Raw genomic sequence first — 15,673 nt, 5'->3', positions numbered from 1 at the left:
TCACCAACAAAGATGTTAAACAGGATGTGGAGTGGACATAGGTGCTAAAGGCCACCGCAGTCCACTGAGGGCACTTTCCAGTCTGCAAACAGGCCAGAAAAAAACAGTAACATTTTCCTCCACATAACAATGGCTTTTACATCTACAGAAGTATCACAGCAACTTCATCTGAGAGCTCTGATGCCTTCACATTTTAAAAACATAAAAAATAAGTAGCGTTTTCTCTCCAGGATTCATTTAAGCCATACTGAACAGAATGATCAATGATAAGGTTATAGTGGAGAAAGCACAAACCTCTCAAATTTCCTTCCTGTTGTTGCTATGTTTCCATTAGCTGCATCAGTATCTCTACAGCTCCTTAACTGTACGTTTGCTCGTATAAATATGGTGTATTTTATATATGTATGAGGGTTTTTTATGTAACATATGGGTATATTCTGGGATTATATAGAGCTGGGAATACCACACACTTACGCATTTGCACTGTACAAAGAGAAACCTCAAGACTAAGAGGAATTGGTCAGGCTGAAATATCCTTTCTGACATTTCTCAAAGGGAAAATAGAACTGTTGAGTTTTTCTTTCTCCATCTAGAGAGATATTATAAATACATCTGAGAAGGCACGAACTAATCTCTTACATACACCCTCTATTCAGTCCATCCCCTCTCTCTTTTGACACTGACTATAGACTTCTTAGTCGTTTCAGTAAGTTTACATTTTTTCTCAGTTATTTCTAACAAACCGCAGTTACATGGCAGGGAGATGAAAGGTTGAGCAAGATTCTCAGGGCTCATGAGTAAACGAGGCACAGCTGATCTACAGACAGACAGACAGACAAAGATATCAACCATGTGTTGAAAATAAACAGTTGCAGTCAATTCTCTCGCGCCCGGGAGGGGAGCATAGCACACTGGCAATGTCTGAGCAGCGAGAATGATGCTGCCACTTCCCTGGGCCTCCGTTAGTCCGGTGATGGGAGCGTGTTGTTTACACAGTCCTGGTTCTCATGTCTATCTGCTGTTCTCACCATCCTGACCTAACATCAATGGTTTTGAAACCATTTGTTCATGTCAGAAGTGTGACAGTATCTTATTAAGGCAGTTTGGTCTGTGAAAGAAGAGTTCTGATTGATAGACAAGAAATAAGTGTGTACCAGACATACAAAATTTTAGCTATCTTTTATAAACCTTTCTGCTTCTGAACTACCTAATATCCAACATTCCCAAAGGAAACTGCTAACATTAATAAATCTCAATGTCCTTTGGAAGCTACTTTACAATACAAATATGCATCAACAGAAGCTTAAAAATTTGCATTTGTCCCAAATCATTCAGCTTGTATAAAAGAAGGATCTTGGCTCCTCCTACCCTATCAATCACACCCTCATCTCCTTCCAAGGCCATTTACCAACCTACATAATGAACTTACAAACCTGTGAAGAGCCATTTAATACCCTGAGGTGAATATTCCCATCAACAGCAAGTTTAACAGTTTCTGGTAGGCAGTTTTGTACTAAATATCCTCTTGATTATTGTGAAGTAGTATTTTCTTTGTGGTATTGTGACTCTACTGCTGCAGTCAAGAAACAGAATGCTGTAAATGCCTACATTTTATCAATCACAATATATGTTTCAAAGCCTTAGAAACATGAGAATTGTCAGATACCGTACAGCATTATAAGTCCCATAAAAAACCCCAAACCTTTAAAAGAGTAAAATTATTCTGGATGTATGCTTCCCAGTGTATGCTATAAATATTAACATTTACCAGCAGGAAAATACAGAGTCCTGATGTTTTCAACAAAATAAAATCAGAAAAAAAACCAATACACCCATCAGATGCAGCAGAGGTTAGACTCACTGTGCTGGAACACGGTGTAGAAATACAATACAAGGACAGACTGAGCATATCGGATGCAGCTTAAGCCATTAAAAAAAGAGGGGAAGCATATGGCAAACCATGTAGTAATGGTACTACTAGCGGTAGTACTTGTTGTAACTTAACGCCTTCCATGAGCCCGCGCAGGAGCACTGCATTTATCTCAGCTTTTACTTCATCAATACTATCTGAATTTTCCTCTTACTTTTGCAAGTTCTTGCTGTCACAGCTATCAGTTCCTATGTGTACATCTGCAACAAATGTCCATCTGTTAAGATGTTGCTACTGTTGCAATAGCTTTCTCCATAGTGTAAATTCCAAATGTAAAATGGTAATTACACTGTAGAAAACTTGTTATTTATGTAACTCTTTAGCTTTTTTCAAAAGAAACCATACATAATCACACTCGGAAAAAAGAAGGCGGCATGTGTTAATAGGTATCTGCATTGTTCACAGACTTTGCAGGCCATTACAAGAACATAAATTTTCAAGGAAACAAAGATATTTACAAAAAAGAAAACGGTGTACCAGACAAGTAGTGATTTTCCATACTGCTTTCACTTCAAGCACATATAGAAATTCTTTGGTACGTTCTTTACATCCTACACTTCTGGCAAGTCAATAATCCAATTGCTGCAGAAAAAAATGGGCTTGTCTTATTTAAAAGAAAATCAAGAGTTCAGTCACAACTTTTATAAAGACATGTCATGTTTAAGAAGACAGCTCATGAGTATTTTTAGCACCTGATCAAAACAGATCACTGAAATAAATTAAAAATACTTGTCAATAAAAAAAAAAAAACAGGGCTGAAATGACTATTTTTTAATTATTTAATTAACCAAAGTTCCATGTATTTGAGCACTGACTGAGAATCCGTTTCATTACCTATGGAAGCAGTATGTACTTGCTACATCCCCTATGAACAGAGAAAATGCTTCATGAAAATGGAAAAACACATGAGAAGCATTAACTGTAAGAACACTCAACTTTCATTAGGGACTGATTATTATTATTATTATTTTCACAGATTACCAGGACCTATATGCTGAAATAATAAGTCTGTACTGTTTCAGGAAGCACACCTCCAGCTCCTCCAGCTTCCCAAAGGCAAGCCAGCAAGGAAATGCACCCCAGCAGAGGAATTGCTCCCAAGGCTCCAACCTTGCAGCTCCAGCAGACTGGGCTGCTCCTGGGCTGCTCCTGCTGCAGGGATGCACAGAAACCTCTCTGTCCCTCCAGGTCAATCATCTCCAGATGAAATAGATACTGCCAGCACAGCTAGGCCTTGGCAAAGATCTGGGGCACAAACTCTAGACCTGCACAAACTGTCAGGGCTGGTGAGAGAAGACTCTTACAGAGAAAACCCCAGAAAGCTCAAGTATCCATTTTCCCCTAAGCAGAGAAATTTTGGCAGGTTGGCTTGTTTGTTTTTATGTTGGGAATATACTGTTTTTCCTGGCCTTTATCCTATCTTTCAGGAGGAAAAGGGAAATTTTGACTAAAAGAAAATATAATTTTAATTAACTCTGTTAGCAACACTGCAGGTTTTTTCACTTTTACGAGTGAAAGAATATACTTATTCCTGTTTCACACAGTAAAAACTGTAGTTACCAATTTATTTTTTCCAGATTTAAAGAGGGTTATTTTCTAACTACATTATTTATAGGCTTAAATTATTACGGATATTTTGCAAAACGAAAAAAAAATCGTAATTATGAGATTGAAAGCAGACGCAGGTCAATGCAATGTAACACTTTACATATCAATAAAAATGTCAATACAAACAGCTACTAAAGGCACCATATGACATTCCAATGGGGGGGGGTGGGGTGGTGGAAATTCTTCATTTTCTACTTAGACGCCTTGCTTCCTTTATCAGCAGATGGCAAGCAAATTACTAGTTCAATCCATATGTCTGTATCTGATAGACAGTGTTTTACAAGTCTGAAATTAGTTTGAAACATTTTGAAGTTGGCCAGACTACAGAGGAAAACAGGATAACTTTGTCTATTAATGAAAAGTTGGGTTTGTCATAACAAATACTTCCACAAGCTACTACCCATCCAGACTCATTCAGTCGCTAATGGAATTTGTACCCAAAGACATAATCTGTGTTTAACAGACTAGCAATTTGTAGTTTCATCCATTCTGTTCTTCTGCTGTCCTCCAACATGTCTCCTTCTACCAGCTGAGGTTTGCTTAGTGGTGCTGATGAAAGCAAGCAAGTCCATGAGAATATTTTTGGTAGGAAGGATATCAGATTGTGAGGGCCATTTATGTGCATGCTAGTAGGCATTCGAGAGAGAACCCGTCAGAGCAAAGCCTGTGCAGACCGGTACCCCGGCTCCAAGCGTGGCAAAGTGCAGATGCTGAGGAGAGGCAGAGATTTAGACTAATTTGCTCTCTCTCCCCATCAGAAATCTTCCGTGTGCAATGCAGACGATGGATATAAAATATACAAGGCAATGTATATTTTAGGAAAGGTGGACCAGAAAGTCTAGACAGTTCTTATAACAGAATGAATAGTTTGGTATTTTTTCATTCAAATAAAGCTCCAAATTTGGTAAATTTCAGTGACTTTTACAATAGAAAACTCGAGTGCCACAAAAGATTGATGGGGGAGAGAGCCAAACCACGCTAAAGAAACAAGAAAAGAGAGGTTACAATGTAGTTTCCTTGCAACCTGGCCAAGCAAAGAGGGAAGCAGATCTGTACTGACAAAACCAGCTGACAGCGGGGCTCCGGAGGCACTCGCAGCCAGGCAAGAGTCCCAGGCACACTGCAGCTCACGAGGTGCGAGGAGTCCTTCGGTGCAGACAGCTGGATGGAGATCTGTTAACTTCCTAGAGCTGACAACACTTCTTTGCCAAGGACCTACAGAACCAGATTCTCCAATCAACGTGTTTTAAAATGTTCTTGCCTCACAACAGTAATGTACCCAGAGGACTGGTGTCCGAAACTGCTTATGTTTCGCCTCTTAAGGAGGATATCAGTAAGAAAGCCTTCCAATACCCCCAGCAATGATTAAGGCATCACCCCAGGCTGCCTGTTCACTCACTGAAATAAAACATTTGAGAAAAAGTTCAATCTAGAGGTATACACCAATGTCACCTCTGGGCACTGAAGTCAAATGACTTCACTTCTCTTGAGATATACGCAGCTGGTCATGAGATTTGACTGAGGGTCATGTGAGGAGTCACTTAGCTGAGCATCATACCAAGAAAATCCAGGCAGTGAGACCGAATTTAACAGACATCAACTCCTCTTAACTTACGTAGAAGTCCCTATATCAGGTCTGCTCTGACAGTTGTTATGGATAACCACTGCAAAGACCTCTACCATTTAGTTGGCTATTAGAAGGCAAAGGAACATTGATTAAGTGATGATTAAGTTTACAGTCTTAAAGGCATGAAAAGATCTATTTAAAAATCAACCCAGATTTAAAGCTTCTGCTAAGCAGAACATAATTTTCTGTAATGGAAAAATCAGTGAAGTCATAACACACGCTTTGCTTTAAAAATTATTAATAATACTCCTACAAACCATTGGGCTAAATATCCAATGAAATTCTGTGTGCAGTGGAAAAGTCTTTTCATTTGTAATTTAAAAATAAAACTCAACTTTTAAATTTCATTCTAATTTTTAAACCTGATTTAAAATTAGTAAACAAACCAGTAAAACACACGTATGCACACAAACATATGTAGGTGCCAAGCTGTTTACAAGCCTTGAAGCCTAGAAGATTTTAATCACGTTTTCCATTAACCATCCCCACCCCTCAAACACTGAATAAGGTAGGGTTTATGAGAATTTTAAACAAAAGGAAATATTTAAGTTTCTAACGTATCTCAGTCAAATTTAAATGAATTTCAGTAATATACTAACAGGTAATTTCAGTAATATACTAACAGGTACTGTGCTACTGTCAGTGGAGAGCTTTACAGATGTTTGTCTTCTTTATCAGCTGCAGGGAGGAATGCCAAAATGATCACCACAGCTGAGTCCATTAACTGAATGGGGAAGAAAATGCTTTTCTCAAGAAACAGGCTGACTAAGCTTATTCTGCACAATACAAACTTTCAAACAGGTCTGGAATATATCCACTTTGGGTTGGGAGAGGAGCTGCCATGAAACGTCAAAAAAAATACAGAGTATAACTCAGTATTTTCTCTTCTAACTCAAAAGCATAAACCCATGAACATTAAAGAAGTTACTATGAGAAAAAGATCATAAATATGTAAAGATATTATTCTCCATATGTCTTATAAAGGGGATAATAGCGGTATATTAAGTTTTGCTTTGATTTGAAAGCTTTCACCTTGCGGTGTCTGCCTTACAGCCTTTTAGTCATGTACAGACTGGAGTAGCGAGAGCTTTGAAGTACCCAACTTCCAGTGAAGTTTCTAACATTTTTTTAGTAAGTCTAAGAAGGTCTGTGTGTGATTTACTGTAATTTCAGAACAAGCTCAGAAATTCACCCTAACACAAAAAGATACCGTTTCTTCAGGAAAGAATGGAGGAGTCATTTGTGCATGCTATCACTGCTGGGGCACGGGGGGAGAGCAACATGAAAATACTCTGGCACCATGATCAAGTCAAATTCAAAATATTGGGTACATAAATGATATTAGACAGAACTTTAAGGGAAACAAGACAGAGTGTTGTATATATGAGACTAATTTTTTTTTTTTGCAACCAGTAAATATAGTTTGTGATTCACAGCCAATTTTTGTAATTGCAATGAAGCAGCTGTGATCAAACTCTATTTGTAGCATCATAATAAATTTGCCCCCCACCTACTAAAATTAGTTCTAAGCATCCAAAATTCCCATTGAACATCTGACTGAACAAAACAGGCATTGCTTCATGCCAAAAACTGGAGGAAACAGACCTAAAATATGCCATTTTCTCACCAGAAATTGTAGGCTCCCAGAATAACATGTGAATTAAAACTCATTCCAAGCTTGTTTGCATTGCTCCTCGTTCCCATTCATAACAAATTCCTTGACAAATGTTCTGATTATTTCTCTTTTTTCCTCGCTTTTTTAAATTTAAACACAATTTTCAAATCACAGACAGTCTTGCAAAGAGAAACAGCCAGTAGTACAACCCATCTGAAAATGGAGAGGGTGGAATTTTACTCTCAGCAAGTGCTGGAGGCAACTCACATGATTAAAGACTGCACTGTAAGCCACCGTTAAAAGACTTCTTCCCATAAGTGAAAACATGTAGTTTGCCACTATACACATCAGAGGCACATAAACCAAAATGAGGTCAAAGTCAAACAAGAAATGCAAATGCCGCGTTCCAAAATTTCTCCTCCTTTTTTTTTTTCCTAGGCTGAAGGAAAGAATAGAAATTTTAACAAATTTAAAATTAAAATTATAGTTTGTTTCTTAAGTTTTTCCTCTTTCACTGGTATTCTTGCAAAAAGTTACATCATTGTGCTCAGAGAAGTTAACCAGGAGTATTGATTCAGGATGCCTAGGGATCAGGGTCTTCTTGCTATGATATAGTGTTGCACAAGACAGAGTTCAATATACCTCTTTTTGCTGTCACTTTTCAAGATGGAAAACTGCCTTTCTTCTCATTTTACAGAGGATTGGGAGACTAAGGCCTAGAGCAGCCAAGAAATCATAGGGAATTAACCATCTAACTGGGACAAATACATTTTACCAACATGAGATTTCCTCATCTCAGGCAGCACAGGGATACACAAACTCAGCAAAGGTTTCAAAAAGTCCATTTGCAAGCTGCCTGCAAAGTGCAGCATTGCCTGGGCTGCCACTACACCATTTGTTTCAGAAACCTAATACTGTGCACAGCACAAAGAGAAAACATCCCTATTCCTCCTCCTGTCTTTATGCTCAAATTATATCCTATCTGAACTCTGAATAATGTAACAGGCAATAAGGAATACATATATTTATAGACTTATATTACATACACATATTATTGTATCACTACAAAGATTATAAGATCTCTAAAAGATACATAATGCTGCTTAGAAAAATGCTTACAAAAACATCAACAGAAACATTTAGCCATTATAAAGCTTCATTTTAAAAACAGAACTTGGTACAAGAAGTAAATTAATTATATTAGGCAGGAAATTGTTCGCTAAATCAATTGTGCTACATTAGAGATCTTAAAATTAAGATTACTTCCAAGGTGGCCACATGCATATTCTGAGGAGTGCTAAGGTAACAAAAGACATTCCAGAAAGCCTTTTGCATACCCCACACACTTTTTTTTTTTCTGTTTCAGCACACATCTGTTCATGTAACAATTATTTTCCATAATTTTCATTTTTAACTGGATGTATTAACCCCTAAATATCTCCACGGAAAAATCACAGAACATGTGTGTCCACTGTTTATTCATAAATCTGTTTTTAAGTCTTTACCATTTTGAATTTGTTCAGATGTGGACAGCATCTGGATTCCTTCAAATCAATTATAATTACAATGCTCCCTCCTTAGTCCAATAAATTAAAGTTATTTGCTGTCTATCATAATATCCCCCCTCTAAAAGAGTATATTTATTGTGTCTTTTAATTACCAAATACATATAGAGGGTTGTCTAAATTCAACACAGAAAGGAACTCTGCACTTAGAGATGTTAGAGGTATCTTCATGGAGATTTTCACTGCTCAGCACCATAGCACTTCAGGCAAGAACAGAATTATGTACAATCCTTGCCTGCATTCATCTATGAAATTTAATTTTCCATTGAAAATCTACAAGTTAGCAGCAAGTTCTGCCCTTGGACATGAATGTGTTTCCTATTGGATCCAGTTTGGCAAAGAGTATCCTTAGTTTCTAAATACAACTGAAGCTTCCACTTCATGTATATAATCTAATGCTAAGTACGACTAGCCATACAGAAAACTAATAGGGCTGTATAATGATTATAGTTGCACTTAACTTTTTGAAACTTTGGAGAAGTTCAGCTAATTATTGAAATTGGTCATCGTGCAAGAAGCCCCATTTACTTACTTCCCAGTTTAAACAAGGCTTCCCATTGACAGTTCTCAGAATTGTTTAGGCTGGAGGGAGCTGCTGCTGCACTGTTTGCCTCTGCAGTGCCCACAGCTGGGCTCCATACCCTGACACTGCTTTAACCGAGCTGCACCCACTGTGAGCACAGCATTAAAAAAAAAAAAAAATCAGAAATATATTTGAAGACAGTAAAAAAAAAGAACAGCTGCTTACCAGGATAGGTCGTACCTAAAGGAATAACGTTTCCTCATTCCGCGTGTCCAGTTTGGAGAAAGGGGATAACAGTAAGGGCTGCAGGAGTGGGTTGCTTGCAGCGCCAACAAGGGCTGCTTGGTAGCGCAGGGGGGCAGAGCCAGGAGGGAGACCTCCAAGCCTCATCCCAGGGCGAGAGAGGCTCTGGCTCGCATCACCCCACACCCAGCGCTCCTGTTCCGGCTGGGGGACAGCGGAGCGGGCTGTGCTGTGCCCAGCCCACCGGCCAGCCCAGAGCAGAGCTGTACCCATGCACCGAGGATGTTGCCGAGTTCAGTAACCGGCATTCCCTGCGGCAGCAATGGCACGGAGCAGCTGCCTCAGGCGCCCGCGTGATGTTCACCCAGCAAAGCCAAGCCCTGGCGCAGGCGGGCAGCATCCAGGTGACAACGGTGCGCTGGCACTTCTCGCTCCCACCAATGCCAGGACACCAAATACTGGACCAGAGAGAGCAAAAGAGAGGTTCTCCCAGCCAAACTAGTTACGGGTAATATAAAACTGAGTTAATTGCATCTGACACTGATTGTCAATCTGTTTTGGCCACTCGGTTCAATACAAGAAAGCACTCCTTTGTTCTCATCTTCATTACCATCTCTCCCATCCAAATGAAGCAGCTTGTTTTAAATCAGGAATTATCTCGGTTCTCCCTGCTTGAATCATTGTTATTGATCATAGCAACTTCAATAAAACCTGCTGCTTACGCAGCGGCCTGGGGGCCTGTACCAATCTCCCCAGCCCTTTGTTCCACATTCTGATTCACCTTTTCATCAAGGATTTTGACGTAGCTGCTGCCCTTTCGCATTATTACCGTGCCCCACCCAAATAATGATTTTATCATTTAATTCTGTTCTAAACCGCATTTCGTAAAAGGGAGAAGAAAAAAAATAAAATAAAAATGCACTGTCGGGTGGGTAAACATGCACGAGGTGGGGTTGTCTCTCCACATGACAGACACACCCCACGCAAAAACCAGAAACATGCCTTTAATTGGGGCAGGTTAACATTTTTCTGAAACTTACTTTCTAGTCCTATCTGATCACTCTGTCAGGATGAGTAATGCAAAACGTTCAATTTCTTGTGGGTTTGGTTCCAGTAGTTACTAAAAGCAGCCAAGTACATGTTTGTTTCTAAACTACTTGAAACCTTCAGAAAGTTATTTTAGCTGCCTTCGCAAGTCCTTCACCAGCCCAGGGATTTTACCCGCCTTGGTTTTGCGCAGGAAACCCACTGCTTCAAAATCCTTTCTCTTCAAGTCCTAACTTTATTTTCTCATTTTCGTTGTTGGAGGATTCTTGCCATTTTCCAGGATGTCGTTATATTTTTAAAAGTGGCCCACTGCCTCCTCAGGCAGAGACTTGTGGAAACAGGTGCTTCTAAAAAAAACCGAAATGCTTTGGCAGCTCTCTGACCTGACAGAGCTGTGTGCATTAGTAAGACACAGTGCCTGCTGAGTTCCCCTCAGCTAATTAGAGGACCCGTATGGCAGTGAATGGCCTTGACTATAAATACTTCCTGAAAGATCTCTAACAGAGTCAGAGGAAATGGGAAAAAAATGAGATGCAGCTACAGAGAAACTATTTCAGATGTTTCTTCTTTAAAGGGCTGCTTTTTCTTTCCCAAAGCTGCTGAGGGATGAGATGAGGCATCCAAGACTCCACCAAATTAAATATAAGGTGTATGATATTGTTGTTGTCACATTAAATTTAATTCTGTACATATACCATTAAGATCTTGCTATCAAAAGCTGGTTAGAAGTAGGACACAATGCCGAAGTGCACAATAACTTCCATCAGTTACCCTGTAGTGACCACCAAAAAATCACAGTTAAACCTAGATCCCAGTCTGTGTGCTTGAACCTTCCAGTGCCGCTCCTTGCGCTCCTGCTAAAGGCAGCAGCAATACTTCTACCAACATCAGAGAGGCAGGTTTTACCTCAAGATATGTTATCCTGGCCAAGAATTGAATGTTCAGAGAAGTCTTTTGGAAATCACAAAGGCCAGTCCACTGCCTGCTTTGCAGCCATCTGGCATCTAACTCTGCAGATAACAGAAATCAGTACTTTATACCAGAAGAAATAATGTTTCATTAGTAAGGATTGTGTCTGATACTTATTACACTGATATTAAATCAATTATATGTAAATTTACTACATACATACCAAACGCTTATTTAAAAGTAGCTCTATCAATTGGCCACATAGGAGAATGCAAAACAGGGAGAGGGGAAGTAACTTTTTCTGAATTCCTGTCTCCCCCATATTTAAAGCCATATAACCAGCTCTAGACAGAACACTATATGACATATCAGAAGTGTAAATACCACAGACAAAAAGAAAATAACTCTTCTGAAAGTAAATGGAAATTTTCTTGAAGGGTCATGATTTCCTGTAGTGTGTAAACTGTCTGATCATTACGAAGCAAAATAATCTCGATTTAATAGAAGAGCTGACTTTATCCTTTGCCCCGTATAAAAAGAACATCGGAAAGGTTAAAATAACGTATTTAATGTTACAGCCTGCAGTCTGCCTTTGACAAAAATCACTAGTATCTTGGCAATAATTTGACAATCTCTCTCCCTCTGACAGTACACAAGTGCTCCTGTTACATGAATTATGGTTATTACACAAGCATCTCCCCATTGCCTTGAGGTCTCTGTGGCACTGCAAGACACCCTGACCTGTGCTATTCTGCATCTGCATCAGCTAAACTACAATGCCAGGCAGCAGTGTTTACCAATACCTTTAGGTGGGCTAACTAGGTCTGCGTACAGGTCTGAAGGCTCAGGCTGCAAGTCCCAGTTTTGTGGCAATCTTTGTTCTGCGGTGTCCACGCATACCAAAACAGGACACTTCATTTAAAATCAGTTTAGCAAAAAGTTCCTGCTGTCCAAGATCTGCGTTGTCAAAGCATTAAACAATCTGCCTGGCCTGGAGTCCGCTGGCTGCCAATGCGCTACCCAAAAAAAGGAACATTTTTGCATCTCAATAGACCTTCCAGTATCAACAAATCTTTAAACTATAAAATCAGCTACTCTAAGGAAGAGCAGAAATAATGTCTACATTGTACCACGCTGAGGTACATTTTTTGTAAGTCCCATTTGCAAAACACACCAATTCGCTGTTAAGTACAGCTGCTGGAAACATTTTAATAAGAAAAATAAATTAAAGCTACTCACAGAAGTGTACCAAGCCCCTGAGAAAGATTCTGTTACATACACACAGCCTGGAAGCGCTCTGGGGGAAAAAGGTGCGTCCACTGCATGTGTGTGTGTGCACATGCACAGCTCAAGCTATCGACACTGACCATCCCCAGCTCCCAAAAGGTCGCAAGCGATACGGTCTTTTAGCTGCTCAAAAGGAAAGAAATCCTACCCTAATGACACCCGCGAATGATCCAGTGTAGCACAGCGGCTGGGGAGGGGACACATCCACCACGCACGGAAGCAATGCACAAAAGCAGCATGTAAATGGCTTATACAACATGCGGAGCTGAAAAACACTCCAAGTAATTTCCAGAAGTTTACAATTATCCTGTAGGCATTAGGGATTTCTGTGGGCAATTGTAGATATTTACCTCTTCCCCAGTTGATCTGTATCATCTTTGGTATTTTATTAAAATGCTCCTCACTCCTATACTGAGGATCTAGAAAACCCACTCGCAATATTAACCTCTATCTATATGAAAAAAAAGTGAAAACCATGATCTCCCCTCTCCCCTCCCCCAGTCATGAGAGAACTAAAAATGAAAAGCACATGGTATTACTGCTACTGTCAAATCATTACAAATAATTTGTAATAAGCAGAACCACTTTAATAAATACTGAATAGCCAGCAAAACCAAAGGGATGTGTTAGATTATTTTATTCAGTCCATTTCTCACAGTGCTTATTCACTGAGTAATCCCAAATTTTTGGCTTCCTCTGTATCAATCTTTGGGGAAAAAAATGAAGGTGTCCACAGTGATTTTATTATAGGTTTGGTTTCCTAGTCACCAATTGTCCTGGGATACGGTATTTTGTATGAGCATTCATTATATGATACCAGAAGTACGGATTTAATGCTTTGCTTTTAGAAAAGCCCAGCTTTTAACACAACATTAGCCATTTCTACTAGCTATTTCACATTAGAAAAATAAATTTCTCCAGAAGTAGATAATCATGAGAGGTTTGCTTAACAATCTCCAGTATTCTTTTATTCCAGAGGATTAGAAATTTTTTTTTTCTCCAGAATGGAAAGGAAGTTCTTTTCTCAACAATTTATAATTCTGCGCGGGCCAAGTAAGCTTATATATATATATAACATATATGTATGTCAGACAATACCCCGCACAGAGCTCCCACTGGTCAAGCTGACCATCACTTTGTCTTCTTATTTCCTGGCTCCAGTACTGCATCCCATAACTCTGTCTACAGAAAACTAAATCAAGAGCAAAATAAAGGAGTTTTAGGTTTCTATGATCCTTTTCACAGATCCACGGGAAAAGGGAATATCTGCCTTATTGGAAGAATTAATATCACTCACAGAATCACACTCCATCTTCCACCATCTCCTGTCCTTCAGATCACCCCTTACCTTCAAGAACTTTGAATTCTCCCTATTTTCCTCTATCCATCAAAAGTGATGAAATATATATGATTAGGGACTCCATTCAGCAGATGTAGAAAGTTAACCTTCTTCCCTTGTTTTAAATATTTCAAACTGACAAAAGCAACTTGCCCCATTTTCAAAGAAGGAAAGTGAAAATTAAAGTATTATAACTAAGGAAAAGACTCAGACAAGTCTTTGGCACAACTAGGTTCAAAGAGCAAGGTAGCTAGAAGTGTACCCAAAGTAAGACCTCCTTGAAGGGTATCAGCATGGTTTCATTGGTCAGTACAGACCTCATCCACTAATAAATCCTTTTACAAACCTCATAAATGTTAGGCATTTTAAAATGCACGCAACTAATTTATACACCTTGACAATATACAAATATAAGAACTTTTTTTTCCCTCCCCAGAAAGCCATGGGAATTACAGGTACTTTGTATTTTAAAACATCCAGAAGTGACCATATTTCCAAAGTGATAAAAATAATGATTTAAAACAAAAAAATATTACTGCTTTTGAATAAAGACTTTAAAAAAATGCCTGAACTTATTTTAAGGAAGAGCATAAGAAGCAGCCAGTGTACAGCTTCCCCTTCTTCATTCACCGATGGCTAAAACTGATAATGTAACAGTCCTATTTTACCACTCAGTAAGATTTTAGACTCCAGCTTCCAACCAAATTTAGACATTTACATAGCTGATTTTGCATACTACCAGGTCCCTTCATAGATCTTTAACTTTTTTCATTCTTTAGGAATCAAAAAATAAATGAAAAATATTTGTATTCTGATAACAGACAATATAAATGGCTCCTCTGGCCAATATGCCTGTGCACTGATAAGAACCACCATAAAAATTCAAGTGGGATGTAACTAGTATCATATGTACAGCATGAATTCCACTGCTAATCAGGTATATGTATATATGTGTGTATATATATATATTTCTAAATGAAGGACAGAAATATAACCCTGCCATTCACAATGAGCACACGCTCAGATTTGCAACAGGGAACCTTCCATACTGTGACTGTTTCTTATACACTTAAAATCTGACACCAGTTAACTATTCAAGACCTTTAAGGCACAAAAGACTCTGGTTGCCATAAACTGCATGCAGACTTCCAGGGACAGACACATTATTTTATATTTAGAAAAATTGCAATATTTTTAAGACCACTGACTTCATTTCCAAAGAGCTTGTAAGGCTCACATACGTATACAGAGACAGATAATACCTATGTATAATCTTAGCAGACCATGGAACAAACCATTTATCTTCCCTTTTGCCTTCTGACACGTTGTTCACTCTTCCAGTAACGGATGTTATGGTTATAAATGTTGTTATAAAAGACAATAAAGAAAAATAGCTGATCATTGCTTCCACACTAGCGAGGTTTGTCTGCGGACTGACTACTCTTGTAGCAACCTTCTAGAAGTTCAGATAGGGAGCAGCCCCTGAAAACATACAGCGATGACTCCAGGAGAAAGGCACTTATTTGTCTCCCTGTTCAGCTACTCAGAATTCAAGAGCTTTTTTAACATCAGATCTCCCTACATGGGGTAAAGCATACCTTGATGGAAGGGGAAGTTCCTTATATAAAGGTCCTTTTGTTTAAAAAAAAATACAGAATAAGAATTATTCGGTGTGACAAAAACTCTCCTTTTCTTATCACCCAAGCTCCTTCCTTTTCTTTTTCTTTTGCTTCCAAGGCAACCAGACAAGTGTCAAAATTGATATATAATTATCTCGCTTTACCAAAAAAAAAAAAAAAAAGTTACTTTTTATTAATATTTAACTCAGGTTTCATATTCTTAGATATTTAATAATGTGAAATCTTGCTTAAGTGTGAACTGTCACACCACCACAAATTTAAGAGGTGATTAGTTGTTTTAGTGTAACAGATGTGCAGCCTTCTGGGGTTCTAAACCTTCCTTCTTCAAATGCATCATCAA

Source organism: Eurypyga helias, unplaced genomic scaffold, assembly GCF_000690775.1.
Source record: "Eurypyga helias isolate BGI_N326 unplaced genomic scaffold, ASM69077v1 scaffold30881, whole genome shotgun sequence".
Lineage (NCBI taxonomy): Eukaryota > Metazoa > Chordata > Aves > Eurypygiformes > Eurypygidae > Eurypyga > Eurypyga helias.
Note: the sequence above shows the minus strand (reverse complement) of the source record.